A 27,054-nucleotide genomic window follows, 5' to 3' on the forward strand; every position below is an offset into this window, starting at 1 on the left:
AGATTATGTTTGGATGTTGTGGGTCCGTTATGGACAACCGTCTATGTAAGAAAGGTTGTGGAAAGAAGTTGAGGCGGTTATATTGTCAGATTGAGTACTTTGTGGTTATGTATGGATATGTGGTTAATGTATTTGGAAAACTACAGCCTTTAGTCCCAAACAGAGAGAACGTTGAAGCATATAAAACATGGCAAGCAGAAGTAGAAGCTTACAAGAAGTGGATCGAGAATTCAAGGAAAGTGATGCATTGGATTTCACTATGCATTAGTGACTTCTTTATACCACATGTGAAGAAGGCTCAATCTCCAAAGGAAGCATGGGAGATACTAGCAAGAATGAACAGCTCCAATACATAACCACAAAAAGTTCACTTGAAGCAAAGGTTACATTGTGTATGGCGAGGAAATAGATCCATATCAGATTATGTGACAGAGATAAAGCAAATACAGGTACATCTTGCGAGCATTAATGTTGAAGTTCCAGATGATGACTTAGTTTCAGTGACATTGAATGGTTTGGGACCGGAATACAGGTCATTGGATACATCTATATCTGTTCGAGGACACATGCCTGATTTTGAAGAGTTAGTAAACCTTTGTTTGCAAGAAGAGGTGAAGTTAGGCAAGTCAGGTCCTTCTACATCAAATAATAATTCCAGAGATCAGGTTTTTTACTCTAGAGGTCATGGAAACAATAGAGGTGGAAGAGAAAACTATGGTCGTGGAAACAATGCTGGAAGAGGTCAATGGCAAAACCAACAAAGTCAAAGCTACAATGATTACAGCCAAAGAGGCAGGGGGATAGAGCGACCTCGTGGACGTGGAGGTGTATGATTTGTACATCCTCAAAGAGATGGATATTGTAATAGATGTGGCATTTACGATCACTTTGAAAGAGAATGTTACACAAGGCTAAATCAAAATCGTGATCGTGGTGGAAGAGGCCGAGGTTATGGCAGACATGGAGGAAACTTTGTTGGATACAATCCTCATGATCAAAATATATATGACAATAGATCGCATGGACATTTATTTCCTATGGAGCATGTTGTTGGAATCATGGTGGAGCCACATCATACAGATGATTGGTATTTAGATAGTGGTGCCACAAATCATATGACATATCCTGGTGAATGGTTTGACAGAAATGAGAAGTTAGAAGAGGATGAGTTTGTCGCTACAGGTGATGATACTATGCATCAGATTATGCATGTTGGTTTAGTTCCACTGCTAGAAAAATACGGGACATACAACACATTGGGAGATGTTCTATATGTGCCTTCAATCACAAAGAATTTGGCATCAGTTGGACAAATGACAGATCAAGGGTTACAAGTCCCATTTAATCTTTATGGCTGCTTCATAGAGGATTTTTACAAAGGCAAACCAGGCAAGATATTGGCACGTGGAAGAAAGAAACGTTGCTTGTTCTCATTGGAAGCTCGAGATCCATGTTTACACAGCGGTATGTATGCAAACAAATTAGCCACTCAAGATGATTGGGCAAAGTTATGGCATAAAAGCATTGGTCATGTCAATCTTAAAAGGCTAAATCATATGCAATCAAATCAAATTGTACGTGGATTACCAAAGTTTGGCATATTAAATTTTGATCATGTTTGTGAAGCTTGTCAATTTGGAAAGCAATCTCGTTTACCATTTCCAAAGAGGGGGAGAATTATCCAAAGTCTTTTGGAAATTGTTCATTCAGATATTTGGGGACCTTGTGATCATGCTACGCTGAATGGTTGTCGATATTTTATCACATTCACAGATGATTACAACAGAATGACATGTGTTTACTTTCTAAAGGCAAAGTCAGAGGCATTCGAGATATTCTTGGAGTTCAAAGTTATGGTTGAGAAAGAGAATGATTGTCAAATTAAATGCCTACATATAGATGGAGGGGGAGAGTACATGTCACACAGTTTTGATGATTACTTATGTGAACAAGGCATAAGAAGACATATTACTTGCAAATACACACCACAAAAAAATGGAGTTGCTGAGAGAAAGAATAGAGTCATAGCAAATATTGCAAGAGCCATGATGAATGAGATGAATATGCCAATAACATATTGGGCTGAAGCAGTTCATACAGCAGTACACATTATGAATTGAACACCAACAGCTGCCATTCATGAAATTTCACCTTATGAGAGATTTTATGGGATCAAGCCAACAGTTTCCTACATGAAAGTTTTTGGATGTGTTTGCTATGTTCATGTGCCAAATGAAGCAAGAAAGAAGATGGAGCCAAAGGCACTGAAGTGTATATTCTTGGGCTATCCAGTTGAAAAGAAAAGTTACAAGTGCTATGATCCTACGACAAGACAAGTTTATGTCAGTAGGGATGTCAGATTTTGTGAGCATGAACCATGGTATAAACCAAAGCCAGTGAGGATAGAAGATGAGTATGAAGAGCAAGAGAATGTGCGTCATGTTGTTGATAAGCCAGGACCATCAACAAGAACTATTTCAGGACGACATCTAGCAGAGGAGAGTACAGGAAGTGTCAACCCATGAAGCGGTCGTTTGCAAGATAAGAAGCAAGACGAGAAAGGAAAGAATAAAGTGGTTGAGGAGGGTTCTGGAGATGAAAGCTTCGATGAAGAGCATGGTTTACCACATTTGAGGACACCTGGAAGTAAGCATGCTGAAAAACATGTACCCCCATATGCAAGAGTTGAAGAGAACAGTGCACCACAGTTGAGAAGATAAGAGAGGGTGCGTTATCCAGTTGATAGATTGACATACAACAGTTACATGTGTACACATTATGCATACATGGTTTCACGTGTGCAACATAAAGAGCCTACATGTTTTCAAGAGGCAATTGGAAAATTAGAATTGTCGACACTTTATCAAGAATTTGGATGATACAAAGACAATACGCGTTGGATATGCTTGAGAAGTATGGAATGACAGCGTGCAAACCGGTTGATACACCTCTTGATCAAAATGTGAAGTTGATTGATGATGGACATTACATTGAGGATGTCACTATGTATCGCAAGATGGTTGGAAGTCTTATTTACTTGACAATAACAAGGCCAGATTTGAGTTATGTAGTGGGTGTTGTGAGTCAATTCATGCAAAATCCATGTAAAAGTCATCTTGATGCAGTGAGACAGATTATGAGATATGTGAAAGCCACTGTTAGTTATGGAATGTTTTATGAAAAGAATGGGAAGCTTTGTCTTTATGGTGAGAGAGATGCAGATTGGGCAGGAGATTTTATGGATAGAAGATCCACAAGTGGTTATGCATTTTCCATTGGCAATGGTATGATAAGTTGGAGTAGCATGAAGCAATGAACTGTAGCATTATCAAGTACAAAAGTTGAATATCACGGAGCAGCTTTGGCAGCATGTGAAGAGTCATGGTTGAGAGTACTTATGGTAGAATTTGGTTTTGACTATCTTGACGGTGTCATTATATATTGTGACAATATTAGCAACATCATGTTGGCAAAGAACCCAATTTACCATACTCGCACTAAACACATTGAAGTACATTATCACTTCATTAGAGAAAAAGTTTTGGCAGGTGAGATTGATTTGGTGTATGTGAAGACAAATGATCAAGTTACGGTTATGTTTACAAAAGCTCTTGGAAAGGAGAAGTTTTGCTACTTTTGTGAAGCATTGGGAATCCATCATATGTGAGCTCATTCTGAGCTTGAGAGGGAGTGTTAAAGAATATGATGTTAAAGAATATGTCCGTTGTGCTATGGGCGGCCGGACACTGACTATACTATGTTGTAAATATACTTTGGATAATAGTTCAAGAAGAAGAAGAGTGAGAGCAGCACGTTGAATGGCTACTGTAGGGTAACGATTGTGTGTGTGTGTGTGTGTCTCGATGTGTGTTAGTGTGTGTGCATAGTCTTCTTTCCTACCTTCTCCATCACCTGCGCACTCTACACTTTTTACATACATAAGTATATTTTCCATAATGTACATATGCATATCTAATTATAATAATAAGACTTTTATTTCATCCTATTATTTATCTCAAGGGTAACATATTCTTACTTTACCATTAGAAAGTACTATGGGAAAGAGCGTCAATAGCTCCGCCTCTTTAATTTGGGGCAAAATGCATTGGTTCTTTCTTTCTACTATCTCATTATCATCTCACACCCTAGTTAGATCCTATATCTAGGGTAACTTTCAATATATATATATATTCTATATATTTTTCATATTTTTCTTATATTTCTTTTCAATAACTACTAGGAAGGAATCAAATCCTAGTGGGACACTAGCTTGCATGATTTTCAAAGATACACCTATTTTAATGCATTGTTGCAAGGATTATTATAGAACTTTTTCAAGGAGCAATGTCACGATTTCATATTCCATGAGGTGTCCATTGGGATCAAATGGAAGTCTAGGCTAAGGGGACTAGAAGAAGACTTTTGCTGCCAGAAATGTATCCTATATTGATGATTTTTTTACACAAGGTTCCAATACGAATTGGAAAAATTATATAAAATGGGAGTTGTATCTTATGAACTGAAGTTTTTGCCCCTATTTTTACTTTTTTATTTTGATCTATGGTTGAGAAGATATGATCAAAATGGTGGACCCCACTCTTCCCACATCATGCAAGGACAATTCATTCAAACTTTGCCATTTCCTGTTCACACTGGCTCTTCTCTTTCTTGTGTAACCCTTGGGGGTTCCCTTCACCTATAAAATAGGACCTCTTCTTCCTTGAAAAACATTCATGAGGGAGTGAGAGGATTGATACCTAATGGTAATTAGCCATAAACATAAGCCTAAGCCTACACTTGCTCCTTAGGAAGACTAGCTAATCTTGTAAGCTATCCTTGCTCCTTAGGAAGACTAGCCAATCTTGTAAGCTATCCTTAGAAGATCAACTCTAATCAAAGAAGTTCTTGAACTTGGTGCATCAATCAAGAATAAAGTCTTCTCTCTTCTTCTCTCTCCATCATAATGGTGCATAAATCTCGAAGAGTTTGTCAAGTAAGATGTGTTTTACTTTGATATTTTGCTGGTTTCTTATTTTTTTTCATCTCTAATCCAGTATATATCTCTAATTTCATCTCCCTCCCTAACCAAACTTATCTCTCTCACTCTTCCCCCTACAAAATCTAGGATCTCCTTGCTATAGGTACATCTCTCCCTGCAGTATCCTTATTGCCTACGAGCAATAAGGATACTGCCTAGGTACATCTCTCCCTGGAGTATCCTTATTCTTGCCTACGAGCAAGAATAGGGCATGGGAGGGAAAAATCTCTTGTGTTCACTTCTCTTACATCTACATTTTGCACATGTTAGAAATATCCTAAATGAATAATCCACACAATGTAAATTTCTATCGCTTCCACTCTGTATGATCTATTATAATTAACGTATGGATTAACTGTAAAATAAACTTTCAATAACATATAGTGTTTCTCTTTGGCCCAGAAAGGCTCAATGCAATACTTCTTTCACCGGATCCCATCATATTACCTCTTATAGACTTTTTTTTTTTTTTTTTGACATAAATATAGTTATCTTGTTATGAACCAAGAGGATTTGTACACACAATTAATCCCAATAACTAGACAAAACATATATATGATGGTAAGCACAACATTACAATGGTAACCAAGAGGATTTGTACACACAATTAATCCCAATAACTAGACAAAACATATATATTATGGTAAGCACAACATTACAATTCCAAAGAACAATTCGTAGCTTGTTTGGTTGGCAAAGATTGAATGCCATTAATTCATCTATTAACCCTTTCATATTACCCATGATACGATACAACCATAGCCTTGATGTTTTCATCTTTGTGTTGTTTTGTTATTCTCTTTTGTGTTCTTTTTGTGTGTGTGTGAGTGTAAGAGAGAAAAAGTGGGGCTTCCTTTATTGCACTTCCTTCCCAACCCTAGAATTCATGGCATCTATGGTATAACTCCTTCTTATAGTTTTTTGGAGTTTTCTAACAAACTTCGCACCAAAAGCCCAGTGCTTTCTTGGCAAGACCGCAAACTTCTTGACAATGTGAAACTAAATCTAAAATTAAATCACAAGAGGGCTCACCAGAGCTGAAGAGAAGATGTAAATGGATTACCTAAAAAGCACCAAGCCACCATATATTTGTTTTTGATTGAACACTAAAGTATGCATGATCATCAGTGGGGAGTTTTGAAAGAGCCCTATTCATCAATGTTATTGTGACTCGTTCTAGATTCTTGTCTTTGAGAATCTTGCACTCATCTAGCTTCAAAACAAAATGCAAAATTCCACCTGTATCTTCAAATGTTACATTATAGAACTCAACCATTCTAGTTTGCAACAAAGGGAGGTCCATAAAGATATTTTTGTACTCATCGTAGGTTATAGTTGTTCCTTGAGATCTATAAATACCATCAATATGAAATAGACATCCAATGAAGTCTGTCTGTGCATGGTTGAGTTAAAGTCTCTCTTTCCAAACACTTGTTGCTGCTGGTAGAAGTTTAGAATTTATTTCATTCTTAACAAAAATGGAGGAGATAGATTGTTGAATAGATGAGTACCCTCTCTTACTCACACCAAGGGAGTCAAGTGTGCCTTGTATTTCACTGGCAAGCACTGCACTCTTTGTAATAAAACGGTCAACAACATCCCGCTACAAAACTTTACACTTTTTGTCATGGATTATATCCTTTGCAAGACCACTTGTTATCAAAGGCTTCAACTGCTTTCCTACATTGGCCTTTGGATCTATGTTTTCTTTGTCTGGATATATAGCATGTCTACAAATAAAACATAGGAAACATAAGGAAAAACTATGTATAGGTGAAATAAACTATAAGGTTCATGTATAGGAAAAATAAACTAGGTAAGGTTCATAATCCTGACCTCAATGCTTGGATTCTTTTCTTGAGACCGCCAAAGCCAACCTTCAAGGTTTCAAGATTTTGTAGTCTCTTCTTTTGCACACGAGCACCTAATCTTGTATCTTTCCTTTGTAAATTCCACACTTTTTCTTGCAAGACCTGTATTTATTGTGTGCATTGTAAAAGGGTTGTTTGGTCCTCAAAATGAAAATTAGAACGTCGTAGAATCTCATTTTCTTGATGGTGAACCATGCTTTTTGAAATTTTTGATTTCCTAGTTAATGCTTTGCAATAGCCAAGTAAACCATTCTGTCCCACCACCTGCAAAGGTCAATAAATTAGTGGGATTTGCAAATGCAAAGGAGGCATTGATCATAGGATTCAAAGGATAGAGTGAGCCATTTGTCCATAATCTATGTGTTTTTCTCCCTCTACTCTGAGTCTTTTTTTCTCGGTGGGTGTTACTATTGTATTTGTTTTACTTAGTTTGCATAAAGGTTCATATTCAGGATTCAAATCAACACGAACATGATATTTTATGTTGTTTAGTGAGGAGGTTTGAGGGGGTGGATGAAGAAGCCATGGATACACAGTTCAAGAAGATCAAGAAACATAAGAGTAGAATGCCATTAGTCCCTACTGCATACATTGTATGGAGAAGAACTTTCCTCCTATATGACGAGGTGCATCCAATATAACTGAAAAGGGACATTCCATCAATCATTATGTCTGTTATGAATCTGGCAAAAAGAATCCACTTTGAAGTACACTTTTTGAACGATTGATGACGACACCTTTTATTTTACCAGACCAATAGAGAAAGAAGGGAAAAAAATGTATTTTCTTAGAAGGCCCCCCAAATGACCTCCGTAATTCCCTAATGGCAGTGTTTTTTTGGTAAGGCCTTGGCTTCAAACCACTTGTTGCTGACATAACACATGTCCATAACAATATATATCAGTTCTTTCTGGGAGTGTATTCTTAAATGGTCCCATGAGGTCTAAACCCATTTCATAAAGATTCCAGGTGGTTGAACTGGAGTTAATATTTTCATATTCAGCTGATGTTGGCCTTACCATCCTCTGGCAAATACCACAAGTCTTACAGAAAGCTCTAACATCAGCTATCATTGTTTGTCATCATAACCCTACCTAAAGGATCTCTATGAGTTCTTTTACCTCGGAAGTTCTCCACAAGACCGGACTCAAAATAATAAGAAGTCACTGATTATCAAAAGTTTAAGGTTTACCATCTTGCCACTCTGGGTCTGGCTCATCCCTTAGTGATGTTTATGAACATCCCTCTGTGCTTTTGGAAAGAAAGTCTTCTCCACAATCTGCTTTCGCTGGATTATGGAAAATCTTAAATTCAAACTCCATTAAGAACATCATCCATATGATCAACCTTCCTTGAATAACGTCTTAATTGATCAGAAACAATAGAGCTTGGTGATCTACATAAAAGTGAAATAATTTGCCCAATAAGTAGTGTCTGAATTTCGTCGTGCTAAATACCATTCCCAATATTTCTCTCTCGATAGTAGAGTAGCCCTGTTCAGTTGAACTAGACCTAGATTGGCAAAGTAGACTGGGTAGTCCATCTTCCCATCAGGATTGGCTAGTATAGCTCCCATTGCCATGTAGAAGCATCTTCATGTACATGGAAAATCACAACCTAGTTAGGCTAGAAAAGCACTGGCTTCTGTTGATCACATCCTTTAAGCACTATAAAAATTTCTCACATTCTTCAGTCCAAATAAATTTTTTTCCTCTCTTAGTCAATTCATATAGAGGAAGTGCCTTGGCTGCAAACATGTGCACAAACCTCCTGTAAAATTAATATACCCCAAAAAGGAGCTCAACTTTGTTACTATTGTGGGTGCTCTAGCGTGCTGAATGGACTTGATTTTATCATTGGCCATTTAAATTCCATTTTTGGAAACCACATGTCCTAGAAGTTTTTCCTTCCACACCATGAATACTGAATTGAAGGGGTTTAGACAAACCCTCTTCTCTTTGAGCCTCTCAAAAACCATCTCCAAAAATAATAAATGCATTTATTTAGAGAAAAATATAGCAAAATCATCAACAAAGATAGCCAACAACTTATGCATAAACTCGCTAAAAATTTCCATCATACATCATTGAAAAGTTACCAGAGCATTACAAGATCCAATTGCCATTACCAGATAGATAAAGGCTCCCTATTCAGTGATGAATGTGGTCTTGGATCTATCTTCAGGTTTTATCTCACTGAATTGATCTGAGTATTTTCTGTTTTGTCTCTCAGCTTGATATTCTTCGTGAGAACAACACTCATATCTACCTCTGTGGGTGGAAAGATATTCATTGATGCAAGCATCTTTTCTATTTTCCTGGTCCCATACTTCTTACATAACTCCTCATGCCTCAAATCTTGCTTCCAAATCCTAATGTTTCCAGTTTTGATTTGCATCCTTCTACTGGCACCCCTCGATAACTAATGCCCAATTTTCATAATCATGTATGGAACTAGCAGTTTTGAGCCACATTCGGCCTAGAAGCAATCCATACACTCCTTTCACAACCACCACTGGAAAACTGGTTTTAAATTTCTCCTTTCACACTCTAGTTTGCATATTCTCAACTAGCCTAGTGACTTGAACTACCATTTGATTGGCCATTCTGACTCTGAATGGTGTTGGTTTCATTTTAGTAATCCCATTAGGCAAAATTTGGACTCACAAAGGGGCCCTTTAAGGAGTTTGACTTTACCTCTCTCTACCAAAACGGGCGCATGGATAAATTTTTGCAAACAAACTCCAAATTTGGCGGAGGTTTGACAGTTAGAATGTCCTCTTCAAGCTCTATCTACTAATATATAGCACACCATGAAATTCCTCATATTTTAGAAGATTCTTTGTTTGATTCACCTATGATGTGACAACTCTGTCGGAATCTAAGTGAATTAAAAAAACAATCTTCTAAAATATGAGGAATCTCATGGCGTGCTATATATTAGTAGTAGATAGAGCTTGAAGAGGACATTCTAACTGTCAAATCTCCGCCAACTTTGGAGTTTGTTTGCAAAAATTAATCCATGCGTCCGTTTTGGTAGAGAGAGGTAAAGTCAAACTCCTTAAAGGGTCCCTTTGTGAGTCCAAGTTTTTCCTAATAGGCTAGTTTTTGTCTTAGATTTTCACCAAGGATATTGACTCTAGCATCTCCAACCAGATTCACTCCAGACAATGGCTCCCATTATTTTTTGATCTTGTAATCAAATTGAATCACTAGAACCTCATCATGTCAAATGGCCACAAGGTCCACTACTCTAGCCTTAGCCTTATATTTTCTCTTCGATCTAATGCACTTTGTAGATGTTGGTAAGGTTTTATTTCTATCATCAAGTTCAGTTTTTCAACTTTTGTATCCTATCATAGACCTTGACATATGTCTCATCTTGCTCAATAACAAAGTTGTTATCTAAACTAGAAGACTTTTCCTCCTAACCATCTTCATAGTTCCATTCTATTGGCTCCTCTTATCTGGCTACATGTTGGATCTAAAATGGATCCTCTGGTTGGTCCTCCGATCTAGAGGCTCCAGCCTTGTTGAATTTTGATTTGACTTGTAATATCTCATTTGCCAGAATTGGCACTACAGCAATCATAGAATCTAGTCCTAATGTTGCCTTCCCATTCTGATGCTCTTGCACCCATAAATACTTTGCTGGTAGCTTCTCGATAGCTTTTGAATAGTTTGAGATTTAAAACACTCTAGTTGTTCTGGTAGTTTCTAAGCTAGATTTTTAATAATCTTTGCTGCCATTTCACATTATTTTTGTCATTTGTCTACTACCTTCTCCTTGCCCTTGGCCTTCCGAACTGCTTTTTGCTATTCTCACTTTCTAGTCTCAAAATTTTACTTACCCTCATTATAGTCAAGGATATCTTCAATGATTACAACCTTACTTTTGGTAGCCACCCAGTTTGGTACTAGCTTTGGTGCCTTTTGGTTTAATCATTCTAGTTTTGGTGCATCTAGACATTGGGATGCAAAGTATCCATATTTTCCAAATGTGTAGCAATTTCTACTCTGTTTGGCAAAGTCTCCTCTGTCTCTTTGCCTACCAACACCTCCCTGGTATCTACCCTGCCAACACCAGTTCCTACAATATTGCTTGCGACAGATTCATTTTCCTTAGTCCCAATAGCCCCATCTTCCTTAACAGCCTCAAAGTTTGTCAATGCAATCATTGATACATCCTTACCTTTTTCAGTATGATGGATTTTGATGGCAAAGTTATTCTAGACTTCACCATAGGCTTTACAATAGGTGCACTAAGAACATTCATCAAACCTATGATCTTTTGATCTACACTTTGAGCACCAAATTTCCATCTTCTTTACTAATGGGACCTCAATAGTTTGTTTTGACATCTCTTCTACTTTCATTGTCCAAGATCCTTGCTTCTTCCCCTTGCCCTTATCATCTGACTCACTTTTAGATGAACTCAATCTGGAACTAGAGTTGGAACTCTCTTTAGTAGTAGACCCACTATCACTAGATTGTCTTTTCTTGTGCCCATTTTTTTTCTTAGCTTGTTGTTCCAGTTCCAAAGCTCTTTATACCAAGTCATTGAATTGATTCACATTGGCGATGGTACTTCTTGTTCCATTAATTTCTTGCTTCTGAAACCATTCAAAAACCAAGCTCTCATCCTTTTCTCAAAAGGAAGTTCTTGTAAGTCTGATCAATTCTTTGATCTTTTCAAAATAACTTTTGACTGATAGCTTTCCTTGCTTCATCTTGTCAAGCTCCCATAGGATATCTTCATCTCCTCTATTATTTGAATACTCCAGTCTAAAGTATTTGACCAATTTGTTGTATGATCAGATTTGGAAGTCTGGGTAATGGTAGTACCATTTCCAAGCTACCTCTTTTAGTGTCTATGGAAAATACTCCCCCCGTTCCCATTTTGAGGTAAATAGATGCTAGATGAATCTAGTGAACTAGCCATATTTGTGAACATAGATGGATTTTGGCTAGGTTGCAAATAGCATGAAGGTTCCTTTGCATGATGTGATATTGTGAGTTTTGATCTATGGGTCAAACCTTGTATACTTCAATCTTGTTACCAGATGACTCCTCCTCGTTTAAATTTTGTTTTTTTTTTTAAATTTAAGTATGAGGTTATATAGATAAATTCCCTAAGATTGGAAGTTAAGAGGTCATGGAAGGAAGACTGAGAGGGTATTCACAGGAATATAAATGGTAAGTTGCATTCCCCCCTTCCTTGGGTAGATCATGCTTTTTAAGGAGATATCATCATCATTTGAAACCAATTATTCTAGTTGGTAATAGGAGAGGACTTTAGCCAATTATTTTCCACCACCTTAGGTGCCTCATCCAGTTGCAAGGGCGGTAATATACTCTCCTATGAACGCACTCAAAATGTTTCTTTAGGTGATAAATTTACAATGGAAGGCATAGATTTATTTGTGTTTTCATGGAGATTGACATGGTAGGTGGAGATTGTGTAGAAGCTTTTATATCTATGGATGCATTACATGAGGAGCTAGAAGCTTCATGTGACTGCCCCATTCCTGAGCTAGGTGGAATAGATTGATCTTGCTTTGGAACCCAAACTAGCTCCAAAACATGTATAGAGTACTCCATGATCTTTCCCTTCCCACAATATTCAATCGGCTTTGGAGTTACAAGATTTTGCTTAGAGTTTTGTAGGTGATAAGAAAGAACACAATCTATATTTAGGTATCCAAATTTTATCATTGCCATCATAGTAGCCTTGGGGTTCCAATAGTCATTTAGGAATCCAATTAACCTAACCTTGTATTCCTTAGATAAGGTAAACACATTCCTACAAGGTTTCTTTTTTGAATGAGATTGAAGAGTAGGATGGGCTATCAGCAAGGCCTTTGGGACCCAGTGATATGTACTTTTAGTGAATTAGACTGAGTTTTTGGTGTAACGCTACTTGTCTTGGCTATGGATTTGAAGATTTAGTGGGATGAGTAATAGGCAAGGATTTTTTAACCACTTGGATATGTGATGATTTGTTATCTTGCATTTCCTCATCAGGAGTTGGTGCCATTTCTTGAGTGGTAGGATTGAGAGATTTTTTTTGTGTTGTGATATTCATGATCCCCCAATCAATAGTGCCTTAGATTAGGTTGCCCTCCATAGAACTATGACTAAAAAGTTTTGAACCATGGTACCAATATCATAGATGACAGGAGTGTGGAGGATTCCAAAGACAACGGTTTTCTTTTTATTGATACCATTGACTTGGATGGTACTCTTGGATAAAGGCTGTTTTCCTAACACCACACTCCATATAATAACAAATTATTTTGATCTCTCATAATATCCAATAATTCATTATATATTACTTTCCCATAGGAGCTATTTAACTGAATCACATATCATAGAGGCAAGTCAAAGTCTATAGAATCATCATCTCATTCAACTTGGTACATATATAGCTCCATGATTAGCCTCGTGTTGGCACCAAATACACTACTGTCATTTTGGAGCCTCAATTTGGGCTTGTATTCTTTTTCAAATCTTCTTGGGCTGTGGTTGCCTCCTTTTCATAGATGGCATGTAATTTCTCTTAGCTTAGGGAATCATAGTATCTTTTGAATTTCCTGGCAATGAGGAATTGAATGGTTTCAACTCTGTCTAGAATCTCCACATGAATGGTACCTTGTGGGGTGATTTCACATACTCTATATATGATCCTGCTAAGAACTGCTACTATTGCCATGGATTAACAAAGAAAAACAGAAAGGAAAAAATTGTGTGAACAACAGTAGTAGCGGTAAAGGACAGGTAGTGGTCCAACGACAATATATGCGATAATAGATGTGGTCGTTGGTATTATTGCATATGTTACTGCAACATTATCCTGTATAATGCCTCTACATGACTTTTCAAAAATAAAGATGCTCATTTGGGCCATTCAATTTTGAATGGCCCAAATGAGTAGCTTTATTTTTGAGCTGCATAAAACATATCAAATATCAATTGCATTTTGAAAAGTGTACAAAATAATAATAGTAAACTTTGAAATTAACAACATAATTTAAGTTGTATGTCATACCTTGTCTGCATAATTTGAAGCACAAAAGATTGTTACTAGAATTTAATTAGAAATAAAGCAATAATTTCAAATGATCTCTTTGTACAAATGAGGTTTGTTGTGCCATATTTGCAAGAGTAAAAGAGGGCCACAAAAAAATTATCAATTTAAGTCCTTGTCTTTCTTGTCCTCCTCCTCCTCCTCCAAAGGTACATAAATTGATCACTCTGACTCTACAAAAATCAAAACCAAATCAGATAAATAAATAACTAAAAAAACAATATTTATTAGCTATACTTACATCTTGTAGAGCTGAATTACTCATCAGAGATATGATTGTTTTTCAACAACCATTGCCAAGTATCAAACTTTGTTTGTGTCTCTCAATACTTGACAATGTCTCTAGAAGGATGGGTCAGAGTGATGTTTTCCAAAGCTAGAAATAACCAAAAAGTTTTATAAGATAAAGTATCTCCTATACAAAACTTACACGATTAAAAATTACTTACATATTTATTTTTCTAGGTTGCTTTTCCTCTTGAACCATATTGCATGAGAGTTTTCATGGCCCGAGCCTCATGTTATTGTCTTTGGGATGAGCTCATTTCCACTTCTTTGCTCTTTTCTTTCATGGCCTAGTCCCACTCTGCATTAGCCATTGCAAATGCATTGGCTAAGTCACATCGTATACTAGATTTCTTGCTTTTTAGAAATTTCTTGGTATACCCCTCCAACCATTACATAAAGAAATTCTCATTGGAAGAGTTTGGAAAGCGAGCATGCAACACTTCCTTGACATAGCATGCATGATCAAGATATTGGGCTTTAAACCTGACAAAAAAATGTTTATACATCGAGTGTATAAGAATATACAAGTGGCACCAAAATGTCATGCCCTATGTAGTGTCAAAATTGACCTTGCCACTATACTTGACTCTAAAATAGCTCCCGTACGTTTGGCACATGCACATTATAGTCCTCATCCTTTAAAATTGGAGTACAATACTTCAAGATAGGAAACCCCATCCCCTATGATCTCTATACGGAGATGTAGGGTCTATCGCATCTAAAGAGAGCAAACAACACTCTCTACAAACTTTGCTATCCTTCATAGGCGAATACAAAACAAAATATGAGGTTAGAGTGGTACTTTCTCAGTGGGAAAGCCACACCAAAAATGGTTGATACCAAAATCGATGTCTTCTCCTATACAATGCACACTTTCTCTCTCAAAGTTACTGAAAATTAGACCGCAACTTGGGGCCAAATTGGCAAACATCAGGAAAATATGGGTTTGAACCCCAATAGCAATTGGCAAACATCTGGAAAATATAAATTGAACCCCAATAGAAGATTTTGGTGTACCTATGGAATCCAGAACATAATTACCTACTTGGCTGATGAAGGGAGTGCATGCTTGGATGTGTAGAGCATCTGAATGCGGAAGCTTGAGAAATGGATATTGTATCCTAGAGAGATCAGTAGAAAATTAGGCTTACATTAAAGAGACATTTCTTGAAGTGTTTTTTGAGCCTTTTGGATGGGAGAAAATATTGGCTACTCTAGATGTGTGCGTAGACAAAGTAATGACTACGAAGTTTTGCAATATGAATGGCTATGACATAACTCCCTGGTTTATGATAAATGTATTCAAAGAGGCTAATGATGATTCCGAGTATGAGAGAAGAGAAGGTGAGACAGATATCTACATCATGGAGCGTGATGCAAAAGTGCAAACAAAGGAGGAAGAGCAACAAAAAGACTATGTCATCATTGACATACCTGAAGAATCGACAAAGTTGTTCCAGACTCGAACAAGGATAAGGAGGAAGATCAATTGTCTCCTATAATGATCAAATTAGTGTATGCAAACAGACAAGACTCAAAATCACATGTTCAACTATGATATATCCTTATACAACAAGGAATCTAATGACTTATGGCATGTGGATAATGATGGAAAATCTGCCAATAATCGAGCTAGAGAAGATAATGTATGCAAGTTCTAGAACGCCAATTCCTAGATTTGGAGTGGAAAAAGCAGTACTATAGTAAAGTACTAGGGAGTACAAGTACACTTCTCACATAATCAACTCCCATCACATCAAGGAGAGTCTAGTCCTAACAAGAAGGTTGGATGAACATCTTCTTTCATCAACAACCAAAAGCTTTGAAAACAACAAAAAAGTCCCTGAAGCTTCTCAAGTCCGTGCAAAAACAACGTAGCCAACCATACTTTGAAAAAAAAATCTAAGGCAAACATTGAAGAAGATCAACCCCGCAAGAAGACATACCTCTGACAATCCTCCATCCAACTTCCAATATAGCCTCTACATCAAGAGCCACACCATCATCAATGCAATGGAAACTAAAGCAAAAAGTTTATCAACCAAAGTTTCCATCACAAAAAGGCCTCTAGAAGAAGTCAAAGAGAGAGTCAACCTAGTGTTGGTATCTAAAGAGCACATCCAAGTCAAAGACCCAATTTGGATACATGAAGCACAAGTTGACCCTCAACAACAAAAGGTGACAAGGTAGGTAGTATCAAATGAGTCACTCATTGCTCAGGGCTACTTTCACGAGAACAAGAATGTTTGGGCCAAAACGCCTACGTAATAGCTTGGACCTACTCACCTCAACCAAAGAGCTTTACAAAGAGCAAACCGAGCTATCAACAACAAAAGACAATCACCTAAATCAAGAGAAAGAACAATTGCAAAGAATGGAAAAAGAGAAGACCTTCAAAGAAGTAAGTAATGTGGCAAGTATGTGTACTGAAGTCAGACTTCAACAAAGATAGGTGCAACATGTTAAGTATGGATCTTGATTTATCCTTTGTAGTTTTCTGTATTATTTGTAAGGACCCCATTATGAGGAGAAGCCATTTTGAATGAAGAAAAATCAACATTTTCATGGCCAGTACGGTGGCTGAAAAGTGGTCGAAAAACAACCGGTCTTTTGGCAGATTGGCCGGTGGTTGATTTCAAAGGCGGACTTGTCTTCTCCCAGGCGGCCACACATGGGCAGATTGGAGGGTCCAATTTAAACTTTTCAATACAAGGGTGGCTACACACAGCTCCCTCTCATGAGAGATGACAGCCCTTTTGGCCTATAGATGGAGGCCTCCTCTACACATAGAAATGTATGGTGAAGCATTGTGGTGCATTGTGAAGTTGATGTGATGTGGTGAGATTGAAGCAAGGTGGGAGATCCAAAAGGGTATAATCCCTTTGTAATCTACTTCTTGTTTTGAAGCACTAAAGCCATTGAGTGACTGCTTTTCGGTGGAAGTAGTCCACGTTGGGTGAACCATGTATATCATGTGTGCTCTCTCTCTGTCTCTACTCTATACTCTCTCATGTCTAAAAATTATCTCTCGCCATTAAGTAAACTACTCATTATCTACTTAGCTACGTCCTGTTTCCTAACAACTGGTATTAGAGCAAGGTTTGATTGTAGCTAAAGTATCTCAAGGAAACGATTCCTTGAATTGAGTGGGGATAATGGCAAAGGAAGAGAAGCTCAAGATCAAGAAGTTCAACGGCAAGAACTACCAACACTGGAAGATGCAGATTGAAGACTATCTCTACCAGAAGGACCTTTATTTGCCACTAGATAGTCTTGCAAAGAATCTCGCAATGATGGTAGATGAAGCATGGATTGTCCTTGACCGAAAGGAACTAGGAACAATCTGGTTAAGCTTGGCATCAACCGTGGCATTCAATGCTTCAGGGATGAAGACCATGGAGGACTTGATGAAGTCATTTGAAAGTCTCTAAAAGAAACCATCGACATCCAATAGGGTATTTTGGATGAAGCGCCTGCTCAATCTAAAGATGACAAAGAATGGTTCAGTTGCAGAACACCTAAATGACTTTAACACCAACATAAGGCAACTTCGATCGGTGAAAATCCATTTTGATGATGAAGTGCGAGCTCTCCTAATACTATCATCTCTACCGGATAGTTGGGATAGCCTTGTGATGGCTAGTAAGTAATTCTATCTCCGGTACAATGACTCTTAAGTTTAATGATGTTGTGGGTGTTCTCCTAAGCAATGAAATGAAAAGGAGAATCACAGGTGAATCATCAAGTGCTGCATTGTTAGTGGAAACAAGAGGAAGGTATAAGGAGAGGTTCGAAGAGTAAAAGGTTCATGATCGCTCAAGGCGGAGCAAGTCATGCACAAATTCAATTCTTGAATGTTGGAATTGCGGCAAGAAGGGCCACGTGAAGAAGGATTGCTGGTCCAAGAAGAAGAAGGAGTCGGAGTCTCATGACAATAAGACAACATCGGAGACCAATGTGGTAGGTAAGTTAGAGCAAGATGCTCTAATTCTCTCATTAGATAATGTATCTTATTTTTCGATCGTAGATTATGGGGCTTCATTTCATGCAACACAACACAAGCAACATTTCCTAGATTACACCAAAGGTAATTTTGGGTATGTATACTTAAGAGATGATGAAGCTTGTGAAATTTTTGGCAAAGGTACAGTTTGTGTCCAAACTGCTAAAGACGAAAATGAGTGGAAGCTTAAGATGTTAGGGATGTTCCTTCTCTTCGCAAGAATTTGATATCTACAAGACAACTAGATGATGAATATCACTGTTAAGTATGGAGCCTGATTTACCTTGTAATCTTCTGTGGTAAAAGCGCACATTTGTAAGGCCCCCATTATGAGGAGAAGCCATCGTGCGTGAAGGAAAATCACTCACCGGAAACCAAAATTTTCACGGACAAGAATCAGGGGCCTCCGGGGCAGAGGCCCCCGAGAATTTTTTTCCCCTCGCCGGAATATTATGGTCAGACGGCCGCCGGAAAGTGGTCGGAAAACAACCGGTCGGTTGGCCGGTGGCCGGTGGTCGGAAGTCAATGACTGGTGGTGGCCGGTGGCCGAATTCAAAAGCGGACTTGTCTTATCAAGGGCGGCCACACATGGGCGGATTGGAGGGTCCGATTTGAACTTATTCGCAGAAGGACGGCTACACATGGATGCCTCTCATAAGAGAGGGCAGCCCTTTTGGCCTATAAAAGGAGGCCATTTCTATACACATTTCATAGTGTGAAGTTGATGCAACAAGGTGAGTGTGAGGTGGTGAGAGTGAAGCAAGGCGGGAGCTCTATTAAGGGTTTAATCCCTTTGTAAACTACTTCTTCTTTTGAAGTGCTAAAGCCATTGAGTGGATGCTTTCCCGTGGATGTAGCCCACATTGGGTGAACCACATATATCGTGTGTACGCTCTCTCTCTCTCTCTCTCTACTCTATAATCTCTTGTGTGTGAAATCTATCTCTCTCCATTAAGTAATCTATTCAAAAATCTATTTAGCTACGTCTTATTTCCTAACAACTGGTATCAGAGGAAGGTTTGCTCGTAGCTAAATTATCTCAAGGAAAGGATTCCTTGAATTGAGTGGGAGTTATGGCGGAGGAAGGGAAGCTCAAGATTGAGCAGTTCAACGGCAAAAACTACCAACATTGGAAGATGCAGATTGAAAACTATCTCTACCAGAAGGACCTCTATTTGCCACTAGGCGGTCTTGCGAAGAAGCCCGCAACAATGGCAGATGAAGCATGGATTGTCCTTGATCGAAAGGCACTGGGAACAATCCGGTTAAGCTTGGCGTCAACGGTGGCCTTCAATGTTTCGGAGATGAAGACCACGGAGGACTTGATGAAGTCACTTGACGACTTCTAAGAGAAACCATCAGCATCCAATAAGGTATTTCTTATGAAGCGCTTGTTCAATCTAAAGATGGAAGAGAATGGTTCAGTTGCAGAATACCTAAATTACTTTAACACAAACATAAGTCAACTTCGATCGGTGAAAATCAATTTCGATGACGAAGTGCGAGCTCTCCTTATACTATCATCTCTACCGGATAGTTGGGATAGCCTTGTGATGGCTGTAAGTAATTCTATCTGTGGTACAAATACTCTTAAGTTTGATGATGTTGTGGGTGTTCTCCTAAGCGAGGAAATACGAAGGAGAAGCACAGGAGAATCATCAAGTGTTGCATTGTCAGTGGAAACAAGAGGAAGGCCTAAGGAGAGGTTCAAAAGCCAAAAGGGTCGTGATCGCTCAAGACGGAGCAAGTCACGCACAAAGTCAGTTCTTGAATGTTGGAACTGCGGCAAGAAGGGCCACGTCAAGAAGGATTGCTGGTCCAAGAAGAAGAAGGAGATTGAGTCTCAAGACAACAAGCCAACATCGGAGGCCAATGTGGCAGGTAAAGTAGAGCAAGATGCTCTAATTCTCTCATTAGACAATGTGTCTAATTCTTGGATAGTAGATTCGGGGGCTTCATTCCATGCGACACCACACAAGCAACATTTCCAAGATTACACCAAAGGTAATTTTGGGTATGTATACTTGGGAGATGATGAAGCTTGTGAGATTGTCGGCAAAGGTACAATTTCTGTCAAAACTGCTAACGGAAATGAATGGAAGCTTAAAGATGTTAGGCATGTTCCTTCTCTTCGCAAAAATTTGATCTCTACAGGACAATTGGACGATGAAGGTCACAACATTGCATTCGGAAACAAACGGTGGAAGATCTCAAAGGGATCTTTGGTGGTTGCCAAGGAAGAAAAGGTCGGTACACTTTACTTGTGTACTGCTAGCATGCAACCTTCAGCTTGTGCAGCAACTACAGAAGTTGATAGTGCGGTGTGGCACTATCGACTTGGGCATATGAGTGCCAAAGGAATGCAAATCCTTCAAACAAAGAAGCTTCTACTAGGTTTGAAAGAATTGGACTTAGAGTTTTGTGAAGATTTTGTTTATGGTAAACAAAAGAGGGTAAAATTTCAAAAATCAGGAAATGAAAGAAAAAATAAAAAACTTGAGTTGGTTCATTCTGATGTTTGGGGTCCTGCAAGTACACCATCACTTGGTGGCTTATTGTACTATGTAACATTCATAGACGATGCGACTAGAAAAACATGGGTTTATGTCATGAAGAATAAATCCGATGTATTTTCCATATTTCAAAGGTGGAAAGCCTTTGTGGAGAATGAAACAGGTGCCAAGGTTAAATGCCTCAAATCCGACAATGGAGGTGAATATTGCAGCCAAGCTTTTGAAAGCTTTTGTGCTAGCAATGGCATTCGGAGGCAAAGGACAACCCCAAGGACACCTCAACAAAATGGTATTTTGGAAAGAATGAAGAGGACAATCATGGAGCGAGCACGAAGCATGCGGCTACATGCAGGCCTACCGCTTGAGCTTTGGGCGGAAGCTAAAAGTACGTCTGTGTACTTAATCAACCGGTCACCCTCAACGGCATTGGATGGGGGAGTTCCAGAAGAGGCATGGACAGGTAAACCGGTGAATTATGCATTTCTCAAAGTGTTTGGGTGTGAGGCTTTCATGCACATAGATAGAAGCCTAAGATCAAAGCTAGATGCAAAGTCCAAAAAGTGTTTCTTCATTGGCTATGGAGAAGGTGACTTTGGGTATTGCCTATGGAATCCTGAAGATGGTAAAATCTTAAGGAGTAGGAATGTAATTTTTAACGAACAAAATATGTACAAAGATTACTTGGAAGGAAAACAAACAAAAGAAACAGGTGATGAGTACATGGAGCTTGAGGACGGTGAAGACTCAAGGGCTGAAAACGATGACAATGTGCAACAACGTCAACCAAATGAGGAGCCTCAACCTATTCCCCGAAGATCTACAAGAGCAAGTAGACCTCCAGAAAGGTTTGTTCCTTCCTTCAACCATCTCTTGATCTCAGATTCTGGAGAGCCGGAATCATACGAAGAAGCTATGCAACATGAATCCAAAGAAGAATGGACGAAGAGCATGCAAGTGGAGATGGACTCACTACATCGCAACCAAACATGGGAGTTGGTTGAGTTGCCTAAAGGTAAGCGGGCACTTCAAAACAAATGGGTGTACAAGCTGAAGGAAGAAGAAGGTGAGAAGAAAAGGTACAAGTCTAGGCTTGTGGTAAAAGGGTTTTCTCAAAAGAAAGGTATTGACTTCAATGAAATATTTTTTCCTGTTGTAAAAATGAACTCAATTAGGCTTGTCTTAAGCCTTGTGGCTGCTCATGATTTAAATCTCGAGCAAATGGATGTAAATACGGCATTCCCTCACGGTGACTTAGAGGAGGAAATCTACATGCTTCAACCAAAGGGGTATGAAGTAAAAGGTAAGGAGAAAATGGTTTGCAGATTAAAGAAGAGCTTGTATGGTTTAAAGCAAGCATCAAGACAATGGTACTTGAATTTTGATCGATGGATGTTGGATCATGGATTCACAAGATGCAACTCGGATCACCGCGTCTACACGAAGAATTTGGGAGATGGAAAGTTCATCATCCTAATGTTGTATGTTGATGACATGCTGATTGCAAGTGCTAACATGCAGGACATCAAAGACCTAAAATAGGAGCTGTCTAAATCTTTTTCAATGAAGGATTTAGGTGTTGCAAAGAGGATACTTGGTATGAAAATATCAAGGGACAGGACGAAGAAGACAATAAAGCTATCTCAAGAAGATTACATCAAGAAGGTACTAGAGAGGTTTGCAATGCAAAATGCAAAACCAGTTTCTACACCTTTGGCTGGTCATTTTAAACTAACGAAGGATATGTGTCCAAAGACACAAGAGGAGATAGCCTATATGTCTAAAGTTCCATATGCTGCAGCGGTAGGTTCTCTAATATATGCTATGGTCTGTGGAGAAGGCCAGACATTGCACATGCAGTGGGAGTTGTGAGTAGGTTCATGGACAACCCAGGTAAAGAGCATTGGCAAGTTGTGAAGTGGATACTTAGGTATCTAAAAGGGACAAAAGCAAATGCTTTGTATTTTGGAAGAACTGATATTTTTCTAGAAGGGTATGCTGATGCAGATATGGCAGGTGATAAAGATACTCGAAGGAGCACTACTGGCTATGTGTTCACGGTTGGAGGCACAACAGTAAGCTGGGCTTCAAAGCTGCAAAAAGTTGTTTCACTTTCTGTCACGGAAGCAGTGTATGTAGCAATGACGGAGGCAAGCAAAGAAATTCTATGGCTTCACAGATTCTTAGAAGATCTTGGATTCAAACAAGACAATTGTGTCTTGTATAGTGATAGCCAAAGCGCTATCCATCTTACAAAGAACTCAGCCTTTCATTCAAGGACAAAGCACATTGAGGTGAGATATCACTTCATACGCACTCTTTTGGAAGAGGGACAGCTAAAGCTAGGAAAGCATACAAGTGAAAATCCTGCAGACATGTTTACAAAGGTGGTCAACAAGGAGAAGTTGAGCTTTTGCTCATCTTCAATCGGCATTCAAAGATAAGAAGCCAGGATGGAAAGCAGTCACAGGTTTGGTTTTGAGATCAGTTTCCAAGTGGGAGATTGTTAAGTATGGAGCCTGATTTACCTTGTAATCTTTTGTGGTAAAAGCGCACATTTGTAAGGCTCCCATTATGAGGAGAAGCCATCGTGCGTGAAGGAAAATCACTCATCGGAAACCAAAATTTTCATGGACAAGAATCAGGGGAAACTTTAGGGGCCTTGGGGGCGGAGGCCCCCGAGACTTTTTTTCCCCCTCGCCGGAATATTATGGCCGGACGGCGGCCGGAAAGTGGTCGGAAAACAACCGGTCGGTTGGCCGGTGGCCGGTGGTCGGAAGTCAATGACCGGTGGTGGCCGGTGGCCGAATTCAAAAGTGGACTTGTCTTATCAAGGGCGGCCACACATGGGCGGATTGGAGGGTCCGATTTGGACTTATTCGCACAAGGGCGACTACACATGGATGCCTCTCATAAGAGAGGGCAGCCCTTTTGGCCTATAAAAGGAGGCCATTTCTACACACATTTCATAGTGTGAAGTTGATGCAACAAGGTGAGTGTGAGGTGGTGAGAGTGAAGCAAGGTGGGAGCTCTATTAAGGGTTTAATCCCTTTGTAAACTACTTCTTCTTTTGAAGTGCTAAAGCCATTGAGTGGCTGCTTTCCCGTGGACGTAGCCCACATTGGGTGAACCACATATATCGTGTGTACTCTCTCTCTCTCTCTCTCTCTCTCTCTCTCTCTCTCTCTCTCTCTCTCTACTCTATAATCTCTTGTGTGTGAAATCTATCTCTCTCCATTAAGTAATCTACTCAAAAATCTATTTAGCTACGTGTTATTTTCTAACAATCACAACATTGCACTTGGAAACAAACGGTGGAAGTTCTCAAAGGGATCTTTGGTGGTTTCCAAAGGAGAAAAGGTTGGTACACTTTACTTGTGTACTGTCAGCTTGCAATCTTCAGCTTGTGCAACAACTACAGAGGTTGATAGTGTGGTGTGGCACTACCGGCTTGGGCATATGAGTGCCAAAAGAATACAAATCCTTTAAACAAAGAAGCTTCTACCAGGTTTGAAATAAGTGGACCCAAGAGTTCTGTGAAGATTTGTTTATGGTACACAAAAGAGGGTAAAATATCAAAAATCGAGAAATAAAAGAAAAAAGAAAAAAATTGAGTTGGTTCATCTAATGTTTGGGGTCCTACAAGTACACCATCACTTGGTGGCTCATTGTACTATATGACATTCATAGACAATGCGACTAGGAAAACATGGGTTTATGTAATGAAGAATAAATCCAATGTGTTTTCCATATTTCAAAGGTGGAAAGCCTTTGTGGAGAATGAATCCTCAAATCCGACAATGGAGGTGAGTATTGCAACCAAACTTTTGAAAGCTTTTGTGCTAGCAATGACATTCAGAGGCAAAGGACAACTCCAAGGACACCTCAAGAAAATGGCATTTCCAAAAGGATGAACATAACCATCATGGAGCGAGAACGAAGCATGCGGCTACATGCTTCGTGCTACATGCAGGCCTACTGCTTGAGCTTTGGGTAGAAGCAGTAAGTACGTCTATGTATTTGATCAAATGGTCACCCTCAACGTCATTGGATGGGAGAGTTCCAGAAGAGGCATGGACAAGTAAACCGGTGAATTATTCATTTCTCAAAGTGTTTGGGTGTGACTCTTTCATGTAGATAGAAGCCTAAGAGCAAACTTGGATGCAAAGTCCAAAAAGTGCTTCTTCATTGTCTACGGAGAAGGTGACTTTGGGTATCACCTATGGAGTCCTGAAGATGGTAATTTAGAAGTAGGGATGTAATTTTCAATGAACAATATATGTACAAAGATTACTTCAAAAGAAAACAAACAAAAGAAAAAAGTGATGGGTACATGGAGATTGAGGATGGTGAAGACTCAAGGAGTGCAAGTGACAACATACAACAACGTCAACCAAATGAGGAGCCTCAACCTATTCCCCAAAGATATACAAGACCAAGTAGAACTCTAGAAAGGTTTATTCCTTCCTTCAACCATCTCTTGATCTCAGATTCTAGAGAGCCAAAATCATACGAGGAATCTATGCAACACAAATCCAAAAAAGAATAGATAAAGAGCATACAAGTGGAGATGGACTCATTACATCGCAACCAAACATGGGAGTTGGTTGATTTTCCTAAAGGTAAGCGGGAACTTCAGAAAAAAATTGTGTACAAGCTAAAGGAAGAAGAAGGTGGGAAGAAAAGGTACAAGTCTAGGCTTGTGGTAAAAGGATTTTCTCAAAAGAAAGGTATTGAATTCGATGAAATATTTTATCCTATTGTAAAAATGAACTCAATTAGGCTTGTCTTAAGCCTTGTGGCTGCTCATGATTTAAATTTTGAGCAAATAGATGTAAATCGGCATTCCCTCACGGTGACTTAAAGGAGGAAATTTACATGCTTCAACCGAAGGGGTGTGAAGTAAAAGATAAGGAGAAAATGATTTGTAGATTAAGGGAAAATTTGTATGGTTTAAAGCAAGCATCAAGATAGTGGTACTTGAAGCTCGATCAATGTATGTTGGATCATGGATTCACAAGATGCAACTCAGATCACTGCGTCTACACAAAGAATTTGGGAGATGGGAAGTTCATCATCCTAATGTTGTATATTGATGACATGCTGATTGAAAGTGCTAACATGCAGGACATCAAAGACCTAAAAGAGGAGATGTCTAAAGCTTTTCAATGAAAGATTTAAGTCCTGCAAAGACTTTACTTGGTATGAAGTTATCAAGGGACAGGACAAAGAACACAATGAATCTATCTCAAGAGGATTACATCAAGAAGGTACTAGAAAGGTTTGCAATGCAAAATGCAAAAACAATTTCTACACCTTCGGCTAGTCACTTTAAACTAACCAAGGATATGTGTGCAAAGACACAAGAGGAGATAGCCTATATGTCTAAAGTTCCATATGCTGCAGTGGTAGGTTCTTTTATGTATGCTATGGTCTGGACAAGTCCATACATTGCACATGCAGTGGGAGTTGTAAGTAGGTTCATAGACAACCCAAGTAAATAGCACTGGAAAGCTATGAAGTGGATACTTAGGTATCTGAAAGGGACAAAAACATATCCTTTGTATTTTGGAGGAACTGATATTTTTCTTCAAGGGTATACTGATGTAGATATTGCAAGTGACAAAGATACTCTAAGGAGCACTATTGGCTATGTCTTCATGGTTGGAGGCACAACAGTAAGCTGGGCTTCAAAGCTACAAAAAGTGGTCTCACTTTCTACCAAGTAGAGTATGTAGATGAATCTGGCATGATTAGGTGAGTTACGTTCCGTATGTGTGTATGTGGCTAGGTGGTGTAGTTGAGGGCAGTGAGGTTCTTGATTGTGGTTTAGTTGGCCTTCCTGAGTGTTGTATGTGTAGGATGGTCTTAGCCTGACAAGCTTAAGAGATTTCCTCCATGTGCCTATCGTGTCATCTGTGTCCTCGATTGACATTATGTTGATCTAGGTAGTGTTTGCATGCACTTCATGGGTGTGTGAGTCGCTCCCCGTCCAACAGAGTCTTAGCTATTCTAGCTACTGCTCAAGCTAGTAGAGTTGAGCATATTTAGGTTGTGTTGCTCATGCTAGTATAGGTGAGTCTAAGGGTCAAATTTTATGTATATTAATTCTGGTGAAGTGAAGGAGGAAGTCCAAAAGACACTCGCACACTAAGCACAATGAGGTATGAGTAAAGAAGCTTCTACATCAAATACCATTCTTAGAAACGTGAAAGCTATTGCGGAATCCATTAATGTTACATATGCTACATTTGCTCG

At 38.9% G+C, this 27,054-nt stretch overlaps 1 protein-coding gene across 1 annotated transcript in view; it reads right to left on the reverse strand.

The window, feature by feature from the left end:
* Positions 1–27,054, reverse strand: part of LOC147425654 (uncharacterized) — a 237,668-nt gene that overhangs the window by 153,370 nt on the left and 57,244 nt on the right. The window contains exon 2 of the mRNA XM_086500712.1: positions 6,596–6,609. The gene's annotated coding sequence lies outside the window, so the exon portion shown is untranslated. The remainder of the gene's footprint in view (positions 1–6,595; positions 6,610–27,054) is intronic.

The sequence above is a fragment of the Adiantum capillus-veneris genome, chromosome 25 (assembly GCF_014529385.1).
Source record: "Adiantum capillus-veneris isolate H3 chromosome 25, ASM1452938v2, whole genome shotgun sequence".
Taxonomy (NCBI): Eukaryota; Viridiplantae; Streptophyta; class Polypodiopsida; order Polypodiales; family Pteridaceae; genus Adiantum; species Adiantum capillus-veneris.